We start from the raw sequence: 13,707 nt of genomic DNA, 5'->3' as shown, positions 1-13,707 counted from the left end.
TGCTCAAACTTTACCATGCACCCAAGTCACGTGAGAATCTTATTAAAATGCTAATTCTGAGTCAGTTGTTTTGGGACAGGGCCTGCGAATCTGCATTTCTAGCATATTTCCTGACTATGCACCCCCCCACCCCCAGTTGGTGGCCACGCTTTGTGTAGCATGGATTACACTGTATTTTTTTCCAGAGGTAGAAACTGAAGTCCAGGGAAGTGAAGTTGACCCCTCAAAGCCACCTTCATGAAGTTAAAAGTGTAAGTCACTCAGTTGTGTCTGACTCTTTACAACTCCACGGACTGTAGCCCACCAGGCTCTTCTGTCTGTGGAATTCACCAGGCAAGAATCCTGGAGTGGGTTGCCATTTTCCTCTCCAGGGGATCTTCCCTATCCAAGGATTGAATCTAGGTCTCTTGCACTGTGGGGAGATTCTTTACCATCTGAGCCATCTTAAGCCCCCCATGAAGTTAAAGCAGGCCGTTTTACCCAGGTCTCCTGGGGCCCAGGGAGGTGTTTGTTTAATTACCAAATTAACTACAAAATTGCTGAACCTAGTAAAACAGGGTTCCCACCCTTTCTTAAGGACCAGTAGTACGTGGCAGGAGAGGCAAGGTCAGATTCCAGGTATAGGCATGCTTGCACAGGCACACACACATGTGCAAGCATGCACACGCACATTCCTATGCTTTTTGCATTCTCCATTCTCATCAATTTTGATGTGTAGGGAACATGTGGACGACACATGGATTAAGGAAACACAGGAAGCACATGGATTATAGCCACACTCAAGGTATTCTTAAATGCAGATTCATTCTGAATGTGTAAACTTTTCCATAAAACTATTCTGGGGAAAGATATGAGTTATTTCTGACCTATTAAGTATAAATACAGATGTTCCAGAGCTCTGCAAAGGCCATGTTGCTGATAAAATCTGGTGACATCTTCTGAGAGTTTTCATGGTGAAAGCTCCAGGTTTTGCTCAGTGAGTTCTGTGCTCCAGCCTTTACAAAAGACCCTGGAGTTTGGAGATTTTCCGTAAACTTCTGGTATTGGATTGTTATTCCCTGGTATGACTATTTTTCTCCCCTGAACTCTGTGGCGGGGACTAAGCAACTTACAAAACCCAGTCAGGAGTGTGTATGTGTGTGTGTGTGTCTCCTTGCTGAGAAGTGGGCAGGAGGTAGGGAGATGTTGTCTGGAGTGGAAAAGAGGATCAGAAACATCCTGGAAACAAAAATCTTTCCACTAAATGTTGAATAAAGATAAACTGATTAGGGAAAAGTTGGGAAAACAAACTCCTGTTTTGGGAGGCAAATATCAATACCTACAGTGGGTTAGGCCTGTTAGTGTCTCGTCCACGGCCTCCCCATCAGCTGGGTAGTAAGTTTCTTAGGGACAAAAGCTGGTCTTACTGATTTTGTTGTTGTTGTTCTACCAAAGAGCATCAGGAGGGTCTTTCCCCTAGTGGGAGCCAGAAACATCTCTTCAGTGAGATGTCATTCACCTCCAGCATTTATAGGACCTGGCCAGCAGCCTAGAAGGTGCTAGAGTATTTCTGAAGACCTAATGGCTCAGACCAGTGGGGCTGCCCCTGGAGCTGGGTGTGGATTAGGCCTCCGAAACCTCAGCTACTCTACGTTGGAGGAAGGGTGGGGACTTCTCCCTGCTCCTCATCACCCTAGACCTTTGAGGGTTGTTGCTGTTCAGTCGCTCAGTTGTGTCTGACTCTTTGCCACCGCATAGGCTGCAGCACACCAGGCTTGCCTTTCCTCCACTGTCTCTCAGAGTTTGCTCAGATTCATGTCCATTGAGTCAATGATGCCATCCAACCATCTCATTCTCTGTTGTCCGCTTCTCCTGCCCTCAATATTTCCCAGCATCAGGGTCTTTTCCAGTGAGTCGGCTCTTCTCATCAGGGCATCTCAGCTCTTTCAGTGAGGTTATGTCTTTAGCAGTCTATTGATGCACCAGATGGCCAGGGCCTGGATACACCCGTTAAGTTAGGTTAAAAATGTCAGTGAAACTTCTACAGGTGTGGTCGCCAACCTTTTCGGCACCAGGGTAGGGACTGGTTTTGTGGAAGACAATTTTTCCACCAACTGTGGGTTGTAGGGGATGGTTTCAGGATGATTCAAGCATATTACATTTCTTGTGCATTCTATTTCTATTTTTCTTACATCAGCTCCACCTCAGATCATCAGGCATTAGATCCCAGAGGTTAGGGACCCCTGGACTACAAGAATGTTGCCTTAACCTCAAGACTATTCTGTTTATTTCCTAATGTTGAAAGCCCAGTCCACTGCAGTTCAGGTGGACCATTTGGTCTTTCAATTAAAGCTCATTAGACTACCAATTAATCACAGCTACTTGTAATTACCTAGCCTGGGAAAGCATTCTGGGAAGCCCTTCTGGAACGGCTACCGAGAAGGGTGAGGAAATTGCACCCTCCCTGAGTGCATACTCCCTGTTCCCAAATAAACAGCACAGGTGCCTGGAAAGAAAGAGTGAGGCCAGATTGGACTCCACTCAGGCTCCACCCTACCTGGCTGAGGGATCTCAGGGAAAGCATTTGCCTTTTCTGTTCCTCAATTGCCTGATCTGTAAAATGGGCTGAAAGAATCGAAGGTTCCTAGAAACGCGCCTGACACATAGTAAGTGCCCACTCTTGCTGTCTCTGTTATTTTTAGGGAGTGAAAACATGGGTTCAGAGCATGGGGCACCACCCCAAGATGTGGAAGAGGGTACTTCTGCATGAACCTTGTTGAAGACTGGAAATGTGGGGAGAGAGGGTCAAGGAGGAGGGGGAGTGTTGTGTCTGTCAGGGCTTCACATTCAAGAGGAGAAGGGGAGTCGGGTCAGGAGGGTGGCTGTAGAACCCGTGCCATTTAAATGTTGCCTTTTTTAAAGAGATTTTTTTTTTTAATGTGGACCATTTTTATAGTCTTTATTGAATTTGTTACAATATTGCTTCTGTTGTTTCTGCTAAGTCGCTTCAGTCGTGTCTGACTCTGTGCGACCCCATAGACGGCAGCCCACCAGGCTCCGCCGTCCTTGGGATTCTCCAGGCAAGAACACTGGAGTGGGTTGCCATTTCCTTCTCCAATGTATGAAAGGAAAAATTGAAAGTGAAGTTGCTCAGTCGTGTCCGACTCTTCGCGACCCCATGGACTGCACGCAGCCTACCAGGCTCCTCCATCCACAGGATTTTCCAGGCAAGAGTACTGGAGTGGGTTGCCATTGCCTTCTGTTGTTTACGTGTTGGGTTTTTGGCCGCAAGGCATGTGGGGTCTTATTTCCCTAACCAGGGATCAAACCCACACTCCTGCATTGGGAGGCAAATCTTTAACAACTGAACCACCAGGGAAGTCCCTAAACATTGTCTTCTGGAGTCAGTGGTGGCCCATCCAAGTGGGCACATAGAATTCTTTTGAAGGGCAGTGGGGACAAGGTGGAGAGGTGTGCAGAGCCTGCTGGGGGTGGGTCTTGGATACCAGGATACAAGCTTTGGCCACTTTGGTCCTTGTGCTTCAGACTCTGAGTAGGACTCTGATAGGTGGGACCTGGGTTGTGTTGAGAACATGAATCTGGGTGTGGGGTGCAGGAGGGCCCTTGAGAGACAGAGGAGGGTTTCGGCAGCCCCCTCTCTCGTGGATGGGAGCAGGCCACTGCGAGTGGGAGCCAGAGGCTCGGGCTGGGACCCCATCTCCCTGAATCCCCCTGAGTCCAGGGATGACCAGTGGGTCTCCTTGCCTCCTGGATGCTGCAAGAGATCCCTGCTGGGTCCCCAGGGCACGTGGTAGGGGTGGTGGGTGCATTAGGAAGAGACCCTGCATCTGAAACATACAAAAACTTGAAGGAAGTGTCCTTTGATATCGCTGGGAGCTCATGTCTAGGATGTCATTAGGAGAAGGATCTAGAGGTGGGAGAAGAGAGCGGAGGTGGGAGACTCCAGGCATGGCTTTGACTGGTCCAGAATCTGATGACGGGAACTGTGACAGACTGGATGTCCACGGGCCAGCCTGGCCCGGGTCTATGGCTCTGTCATTTGAGAAGAGAGACACAGCCTGTGAACTGTTAGCAGTGAGTGTTCAGTGGAGAGTGTGGTGTTTCGAAAGGGCTTGGCACGTTTTCTGAATGTTTCTGGCTGCCTGCCCAGCTCTGAGTTTCCTGTTCATAGCTCCCTCCATGTGTCACAGCTGAGGATTAAAGCCCTAACAGGCGTCACTGGAGCCCACTTTCTCCTTTCGCTCGGCCTCTGCACAGCTGGGTCTTCTGACAAGCTGTGAGGCCTCGCCCTCCTATGTGCTGACCAGACCTGGAGCTCTCTAGAAAAAGAAAACTGTCATTAGCAACTCCATTAAGGGCTGATTTTCGAGATGCACTTTTGCTCTTAATAACCACCGTCAGTTCAGCGGGCTTCACAGGTGGGAAGAGAAACCCCGTGGGCTGAGCCTGAGTTACCGCCTCTGGTGGGGCCAGCCGTTCTCACAGCCTCCAGTCATGAGGAAAGGAGCCGGTAAGATGATGGATTGGCACTTTAGCTTTTGTTTCTGCATTTTCCCCCCTCCTTTTTCCTTTGTTTTCTTATACGCTGAAGTATTTAGGAAGGAGGAATGGAGTCTGATAAAACTGACAATATTGTGCAGTTTTTAAAAACAAGATTTGAAGGATTTCTTAGTGTTATGTGGCTTTGTAGGCATATTTAAAACCCTGAGTGTGCCTGTGAGCCCTGCTAATAGATCACCTGTGATTGTTGCTGTTGTTATAGTCGCTCAGATGTGTTCGACTCTTTGCAGACCCACAGATTGTAGCCCGCCAGGCTCCTCTGTCCATGGGATTTCCCAGGCAAGAATGCTGGAGTGGGTTCCTATTTCCTTCTCCAGGGGATCTTCCTGATCTGGGGATCAAGCCTGCATCTCCTGCATTAGCAGGCGGATTCTTTACCACTGAGCCACCTGGGAAGCCCCGTCTATGATTACATATGTTTTATTCTATGGAAGATTAACTAAGAAATACGTGGGAGATATATGACTATATACTTTCTCTTGGCCATCACAGGTTTCTCTGGTGGCTCAGATGGTGAAGAGTCTGCTTGTAATGCAGGAGACCTGTGTTCAATCCCTGGGTCGGGAAGATCTCTTGGAGAAGGAAACAGCAACCCACTCTAGTATTTTTGCCTGGGGAATTCCATGGACAGAGGATCCTGGGGTCTATGGGGTCGCAAAGAGTCGCACATAACTAAGCGACTAACACACACAGCCATATACATAATGAGGTTTAAGTGAAGGATATTGTAATGTCCTTTTTTAAAAAAAGTCCTTTTTAAATTTGTTACAATATTGTTTCTGTTTAATGCTTTGGTTTTTCACCTGGAAAGCATGCAGGATCCTAGCTCCCTGACCAGGGATCGAACACACACCTCCTGCATGGGAAGGTGAAATCTTAACCACTCAACCACAGGAGAAGTCCCTGTAAAGTCCTTTTAAAATGCTGTAGCTGATGGCAGAATTAACACTTACTTCATGACTTTCTTTATGCTTCTACAGTGGCATCATCTCAGCCCGTGTTTGGCTGAGGCATTGCATTACTATAAACTGACGTCACTGATTGATAACATTTAAGATTATCAAGACTTGTGCATGCTTCCTTCCATAAAGACTTACAATGGAATCTTGAAAACTTGAACGTGGTTTTTGTTGTTGTCGCTGTTTATTGGTTTTTATTTTTATTGGGCTCTGAAAACTGGATCTGTTTTCTGGGCCCAGGGAACCACTCAGATACCAGGACTGGCCATCACCCCCAGAGCAGAGGCCTATGTAGGTCAGGGAGTCCTGGTCAAGCGTCACTGTATTGAGCATGCTTTTTCAGAGGCATTGCAAATATTACACCTGAAGTTGTAAGGAGACTGTAGGCTCTCAGGGGCTGGTCCATATTGTCTTATTGAGTGAGTGAGTGGAAGTCGCTCAGTCGTGTCTGACTCTTTACGACCCCATGTACTATGGATCCATGGAATTCTCTAGGCCAGAATACTGGAGTAGGTAGACTTCTCCAGATCTTCCCAACCCAGGGGTTGAACCCAGGTCTCGTGCATTATAGGTGGATTCTTTACCAGCTGAGCCACAAGGGAAGCCCGAGAATACTGGAGTGTGTAGCCTATCCCTTCTCCAGGGGATCTTCCCAGCCCAGGAATTGAACTGGGGTCTTCTGCATTGCAGGCAGATTCTTTATCAACTGAGCTATCAGAGAAGCCTTATTGGACACACTTGACCTCCATATACCCTATAATAGTGTTGTTGTGTGAAAGAATAAGGAAATGGGTCAGTCAGAATTCGAGATGTTTAAGGAAAGAAGAAAACAAAATGAGGTCAACCATTCAATTCAATTTAAACCTCCCTCTTGCTCTTATGCCAAATGTGACTTTGCATGGTGGCTGTGAGCATATGAAGCGCTAGATGGTGGAAAGGACAGTTCACAAGGTGCAGTGAGTGACTGGATGGTCTGGTGAATCACTGTGTCCACCTACAGGTGCCTGGGGGCCACCATGTGTGTGTTGGGGGCGGAGGAAGTCTGTGTTCCACTGGAGGTGGGCGGATTGCTGGGGAAAGTGGAGATGTGCTACCTGGAAGGACTGGGGACATTTCTCGATGTTTCTGAATTCTGATCTTCCTGATCACAGTGATGAATTTTATTTATTTGAAAATGTATTTTTTTTAGAGTTCTTCAGTATTTGTTCTAATTTACTTTATATTATTATACTTTTAATACTTTTCATGTCTTTTAAACCTAAAAGTTAACTTAGATATTAGTACATTTTATTTTTTTATTTAAAAATTTTTTTACTAGTGTATAGTTGATTGACAATGTTGACACTGACAATGTTAATTTCAGGTGTACAGTAAAGTGAATCAATTATATATACAGCCGCTTTTTTTCAGGTTTTTTTTCCCATATAGGTCATTACAGAGTATTGAGTAGAGTTCTCTGTGCTATACAGTAGGTCCTTGGTTGTTATTTTATATATAGTAGTATGTATATGTTAATCCCAGATTCCCAATTCATCCTTCCCCTCTTTACCTTTTGGTAACCATAAGTTTGTTTTCTATGTAAGTGAGTCTGTTTGTTCCATAAATAAGTTCACTTGTATAATTTTTATATTCCACATCAGTGATATCAAATGGTATTTGTCTTTCTCTGACTTCACTTGGTATGATCTCTGTATCCATCCACATTGCTACAAATGGCATTATTTCATTCTTTTTATGGCTAAGTAGTATTTTATCCTGTGTGTGTGTACCCATATGTATGCCACATCTTCTTTATCTATTCATCTGTTGACAAGCTGTGATGAATTTTAAAAGAAGCCTATGGACCGTCTCTACTCAACAGTTTTTATTTTTTATTATTCTTTATTATTCAGTTTTTATTCTTTAACACACAAACCTTTTGGGGCACTGTTAAGTTGCTGAGGAATGAAACTCTCAGGCAAGGTCATGGGGTGGCTAAGATCCACTTCTTAAGTATTGTCTTTAAAAACATATACAGGCAACACATGCTCATGGTCAAAAGTACAATTGAAAAAGAATATATAGAGATAAATTTAAAAGGTAAAACATGAAAACCTAACCTTGTGAGATAAATACTGTTAGTGTTTGAGTGGGTGTGGTTTTCTCAAAATACATTTACATTTTGGAAAAAGCATGGTTGGACTGTACATGCTGTTTTGTCACCTGCTTTTGCCTTTCAGCAGTATGTTGTGAGGGTCTTGTCCTGCTAATGAACCACTTCCTACAATAGCTTTTCAATCACATGACACAGGTGAGTTATTAAATCATATCGGTATATTTGATTTTTTTCTTTTCTATTATTAACATCCCCCAAACTAACATGCTTGTAGGGGATCCTATGAATCTCTTCTTTATTCTTTCCTTGGAATAATTCCCAGAGGTCAAAGGGCACCAGCATATTTGAAGTTCTTGATTCTGTTACTCAATTAATCTAGGAAAGTGCTAGTCATGTACACTCACTCCAGCAATGTATGAACACCTTTTTCTCACACTTTCACCAGCATTGGGTTTTTTACTTTTTTTTTTTTTTAAGTATTCTAATCTGATAACTGGAAAGGAGTCTTCTGTTGTCTTAATTTGCTTTAAGGACACTTTTTGTGAAACCTCTGGCTTCCTATTCTGCCCCTTTGGGTTCAGCTTCTTGTCTTTTTTCGGTTAGTCATCATCAAACCAATCCTCCCTCACAGTAACTTTTGCCAACCTAATTTCTGTGGTGTTTGACCTCATTTGATGTCTCTCAGCAAGCCTGCTGAGTGTGTGGGGGAGATGAATGCTTTTGCTGATTTTTTACCATTTGAACAACCCAGAGCAACTCAATCTTTAGATTTTATCTCCTTTTTATCTATTAAATTTAGAGATAAGGACTGGCTGTCCACCTCACCACATGATTGAACTGGGGACATAAAGAGAAGGGCTAGAGGAATGTTCTTTAAATAGAAAAAAAGTAAAACTACCGAATGGTACTATTACTGTTGTTATTAATATAAGTTTATATATAGCCTCACCTTATAAAGTGTCTAGTTTTCAGAGAGCTGCGTGCTGAAATTTTGACAATGTCGTTGAAATAATTCTAAACTTGAAAACATGTATGTATTTCAACATATTTCTTTGTTCTTAGATTCAGTAGCACAGGGACATAGTTTAAAAACGGATTTATTTCATTGCTTGCTTATCCGCGTATGGGATCACATGCTGTTCTTCTCATATCGCATGGTCACCATCCACTTGCTCTACTCTGATCCCCAGTCAGAACTTTTCAAAGGCAGAGGCTGGTTTTATGTGTTCATCTCTTTCCAGGACCTGGTTTGGGGTCTGACTCCCTTTGTGGGGGGGCGGAGGGGGGAGGGCATAAACGTTTCTTGAATGAGTCAGTGGAAGTGAGCTAGGAACATTTTAACCCAGCTCCCCAGTGAAATGAATATCCCCAAGAGGAATGATGGAAGATTTAAAAATGGAGCTTTTTTCCTGGGGCACATTGACTGTTGTCTTTGTTTAGTTTAGTGTGGGTTGGTTTCTGTTTCTACTGAGTACAACTTGAAAGCTCCGAATGGGTGTGAAGCAGATGAATACCAACCAGGGGTAGAACCAGGAAAACGGAGATGGCAGCTTCAGTGAGTGCAAGTCCCATGGACTTGCCACAAGAATGGAAGGCTTTACAGGGGGTACAGGGTTTCACTCTGACCCTCAGCTCAGTGGTGGGCTGTTAAAATCAGGGTCAAGTACATGTTCAGCATCGGTTTGACGCTGGTATTGGATAAGTAATAATGATGGCAAATAACCAATAGAGCACTTCCTTAATGTGGGACACCCGGTTCTGAGTGCCCTGTGTATGAGGGAGTCTTTATTATCATCTTACTTTGCAGATTAAAAAATGGAAGCACAGAGGTGTGATTTGCCTGAAGTCACATCAGTAGTTAGTGCACGTCTGAGGTTCATGAAATAGCCTCACTCTAGAGTTCACGGGCTGCTGGACTTGAGGGATGATTGATGAATAAAAACACATAGTTCATGTGCTTTTGAACAAAGAGTACACAATTTAAAAGGCTTTAGAAATGTTATTCAACCAAGTCTTTCCCTCTTTGTTATCAACAGGTGACTGTTACTAGTCTCTTCCACCTCTTTCTCACTGTATCTGTCAGAGTTCTCTCTTTGGAGAACCAGTGGGGGATTGGTATGTATGTAGATGTATTAATATATAGGTATTGATACAGCAGTTTCAATCTCCTGTTGGTTATATATGTGTTTGTCTATATCTGTCTATCTAGGAAGAGTCTTATTTTTTTAACTTTTAATTTTATATTTGAATATAGGTGATTAATGGGCTTCCCCAGTGGCTCAGTGGTAAGGAATCCTCCTGCTAATGCAGGAGATGTGGGTTCTTTGGGTTGGGAAGATCCCCTGGAGAAGGAAATGGCAACCCACTCCAATATCTTTGCCTAGGAAAACCCTTGGAGCTTCTTGGAGCACAGTCCATGGAGTCCCAAAAGAGTCAGACACGACATGACTAAACAACAAATAGCTGACTAACTATATTGTGAGAGTTTCAAGTGAACAGCCAAGGGACTCTGCCATATATATATATATGCATCCATTCTCCCGCAAACTTCCCTCCCATCCAGGCTGCCACATAACACTGAGCAACGTTCCCTGTGCTATACAGTAGGTCCTTGTTGGTTTTAAATACAGCAGTGTGTACACATCCATCTCAAGCTCCCTAACCATCCCTTTCCCCTAGCCAGGAAGAGTCTTATAATAAGGTATGGATTGGCTCATGCCATTATGGAGGCTTGAGAAGTCCCAGGAGCTGCCATCTATAAGCTGTAGACCCAGGAAAGCAGATAGTATAGTTAGAAGGCTTGAGAGCCAGAGAGCAATGGTGTAGACTCCTGTCCAGTCTGAAGGCTTAAGAATCAGAATTGCCAAGTGCAGGAGAAGATGGACGTCCTTGATCAAGTTTTCAGGCAGAGTTAATTCAACCTTCCTCTGCCTTTTTGCTCTATTTAGGAACCCAAGGGATTGGAGGAAGCTGACCCACACTGGAAAGGGGGCTGTTTGCTTTACTCAGTTCACCAATTCAGGTGCTAATCTCTTTCAGAAACACCCTCACAGATACACCAGCTGTCTGGGCATCCCATGGCCCATTTCAGTTGACACAGAAAACTAACCATCACACACTAAGGACATACACTCTTCTGTGCATGGGTGCACGCTAAGTTGCTTCAGTCATGTCTGACTCTTTTCGATCCAATGGACTGTAGCCCACCAGGCTCATTTGTCTATGAGATTCTCCAGGAAAGACTACTGGAGTAGGTTGCCATGCCCTCCTCCAGGGGATCATCCTGACCCAGGTCTCCTGCACTGGCAGGCGGATTCTTTACCACTGAGCCACCAGGGAAGCCCACACTCTTCTGTACTTGGTTCTAAATCTGCATCAAAAAAAGCTTCCTTTTAACCTCTTGCTGACTCAAGTTGTTTGCAGTCTTTTGCTGTTACAACCAATGTTGCAATGAATAACAAATAGCCATGCCTGTGTCATTTTGCAGAAGTGCTAGCAAGTGTATTTGTTGGCTGAACTCCTAGAAGTGGCACTGCCAGGTCAAAGGCTGTGTGTGTTTGTGATCTGATGTATATTTCAAGATTTCCCACCTATTACAACAGATTGTAACAATTAACACCCCTGCCAGGAATGTTTGAGAGAGTATTTCCCCATGTGCCGACCAAAATAGGTATACTAGCAAACTGGTGGGTGTTTTTGTTGTTGTTCTTTGTTTTTTTAGCTTTGGTGATCTTATGGGGGAAGCAGTTAACTCAGTGTTTTTAAATTTTTCATATCTTATATAACTGAGGGTTTTTTGACTTTATTTTTTTTAAGACTTTTTTTTTTTTTGATATAGACCATTTTTTAAGTCTTTATTGAATTTGTTACAATGTTGTTTCTGTTTTACCTTTTGGGTTTTTGGCCACAAGACATATGGGATCTTAACTTCCTGTAAGTAAGTAAGTAGGTAAGTAAGTAAGTATTAGTTGCTCAGTCGTGCCCAACTCTTTGTGACCACGTGGACTGCAGCCCACCAGGCTCCTGTGTCCATGAGATTTTCCAGGCAAGGATACGGGAGTGGGTTAGCCATTTCCTTCTCCAAGGGATCTTCCCAACCCAGGGATTGAACCCGGGCCTCCTGTATTGCAGGCAGATTCTTTACTGACTGAGCTACAAGGGAAGCCCCTGACCAGGGATCAAACCCATACACCCTGCATTGGAAGGTGAAGTCTTAACCACTAGACTGCCAGGGAAGTCCCTAGACTTTATTTTTTGAGAGCACTTTTAAGTTCACAGCAAAATTGAGGGGAAGGTAAAGAGATTTCCCATATAACCCCTGCCCCACATGTGTATAACATGTTCTATTGTCCATATGCCCCATTCCCAGAGTGGTTTGTTCATTCCTTACAACTGATGAACCTACACTAACACATCATTATCACCCAAAGTCCATAGTCTACCTTAAGATTCACTCTTGGTGTTGCATATTCTGTGTGTTTAGACAAATATAGAAGGACATGTACCCATCATTACAGTATCACACAGGACATTTCTCTGTGCTTTACCTGTTCATCTCTCCTTCCAACCCCTGGCAACCACTTAATTTTTTACTGCCTCTATGGTTTTGGGCTTCCATGGTTGCTCAGAAGGTAAAGAATCTGCCTGCAATGCAGGAGACCTGGGTTTGATTCCTGGGTCGGGAAGATCTCCTGGAGAAGGCCATGGCAACCCACTCCAGTTTTCTTGTCTGGTGAATTTCATGGAGAGAGGAGACTGATGAGTCAAAGCCCATGGGGTCTCAAAGAGTCAGACACGACTGAGTGATCAACACTGTTTCCATACTTTTGCCTCTTCAGAATGTAAATGTTATGTAGTCTTTTCAGATTGACTTCTTTCACTTAGGATTTTGCATTGAAGATTTCTTCATGTCTCTTCATAGCTTGAGAGCTCATTTCTCTTCAGCACTGAATAACATTCCATTGTCTAAATGGACCACACTTAATTTATCCATTCACCCCCTGAACGGCATCTTGGCTGCTAGCAAGTTTTGACAATTATTAATAAAGCATCTATTAAACATCCATGTGCAGGTGTTTGTGTGGATATAAGTTTTCAGCCCCTTTGGGTAAACATCAAGGAGAGTGACTGTAGGATCCTACAGTAAGAGTTTGTTTAGTTTTGTAAGAAACTATCAGACTGTCTTCCAAAGTAGTGGCACCTTTTGCCTTCTCACCAGCTGTGACTGAGAATTTCTGTTGCTTCACCTCCCTGACAGGATCTGCTGTCTGTGTTGTGGATTTTGGTTGCTCTGTTGTTGTTTAGCCGATAGGTCACGTCTGACCCTTTTGTGACTCCATGGACTGTAGCCCACCAGGCTCCTCTGTCCGTGGGATTTCCCAGGCAAGAATGCTGGAGCAAGTTGCCACTGGTCATTCTAATATGTGTGTAGTGGCATTGAGATTGTTTGAAAACCGGCTATGATCACAGCAGTTGTTTTTTTGCCTTGTGGGTGTCTAGCCATGGGACACCACAGTAGGGCAGAGCAGCCTGGTTGCAGCCTTCGAGGATCACACAAGGGACTGGGCAGTAGACTGAGGCAAGTGCGTGATAAACATTGTGAAAGACACAGACAGCTGCTGAGACAGTGGCGAAGGGGCTGGGTGTGAGTTATCTGGTGATGGGGAGTCCTTGTGAGGAGGGGTGAGGTCTGAGGCAGAGGGAGAGTGGGATTTGAGCCCCTTGGAGGGGAGAAGAAGCTCAGTGTATGGGGGCTGAGTGAGTGGGAGGGAGCTTAGAGATGGAGGCAAGGACCAGATCATGGTGGTGCAGACAGTGGTGGGGCCATGATGAGGAGTCTGGATTTCATTCTGAACTTGCCAGTCACAGGCTGGGGAGATGGTGCCTGCGTGTGCACAGCCTTACCTCCCAGAACACAAGTGTTCACCTGTGTGACATTAAGGAGACCCAATCCCTCCGTGTGAGCGCTGGGGGATGTTGTTGTATATACAAGAGACAGTGGCAAGCTGGCACCCAGGACACGGCACTCTCTCACCCAGCCCTGAATCCCTGGGTGTGTGACAAGCAACAGGTGCTCTGCCTGAACCTGGCGGC

General features: G+C 44.6%; 1 protein-coding gene and 1 non-coding gene across 6 annotated transcripts in view; one reads left to right on the top strand and one right to left on the bottom strand.

Annotated features, from left to right (window-relative positions):
• Positions 1-4,016: 4,016 nt before the first annotated feature.
• The window catches only part of IL1R1 (interleukin 1 receptor type 1), an 85,846-nt gene continuing 76,155 nt past the window's right edge, over positions 4,017-13,707 (top strand). For 2 of the 5 annotated variants that reach the window (XM_081591494.1, XM_081591498.1), the window contains exon 1: positions 4,187-4,510. The gene's annotated coding sequence lies outside the window, so the exon portion shown is untranslated. Of the gene's footprint in view, positions 4,511-13,707 lie in introns of all 5 variants that reach the window. The other 3 variants (XM_081591487.1, XM_081591499.1, XM_081591511.1) reach the window with 3 other exon arrangements.
• LOC145504125 (small nucleolar RNA SNORD86) lies at positions 5,762-5,847 on the bottom strand. The gene has a single exon (XR_014052107.1). It is a non-coding gene; the product is annotated as a small nucleolar RNA SNORD86 (small nucleolar RNA).

Source organism: Giraffa tippelskirchi, chromosome 4 (genome assembly GCF_054371585.1).
Source record: "Giraffa tippelskirchi isolate mGirTip1 chromosome 4, T2T-mGirTip1v1.2.pri, whole genome shotgun sequence".
NCBI lineage: Eukaryota > Metazoa > Chordata > Mammalia > Artiodactyla > Giraffidae > Giraffa > Giraffa tippelskirchi.
Note: the sequence above shows the minus strand (reverse complement) of the source record. Positions and strands in the feature narration are given on the sequence as shown.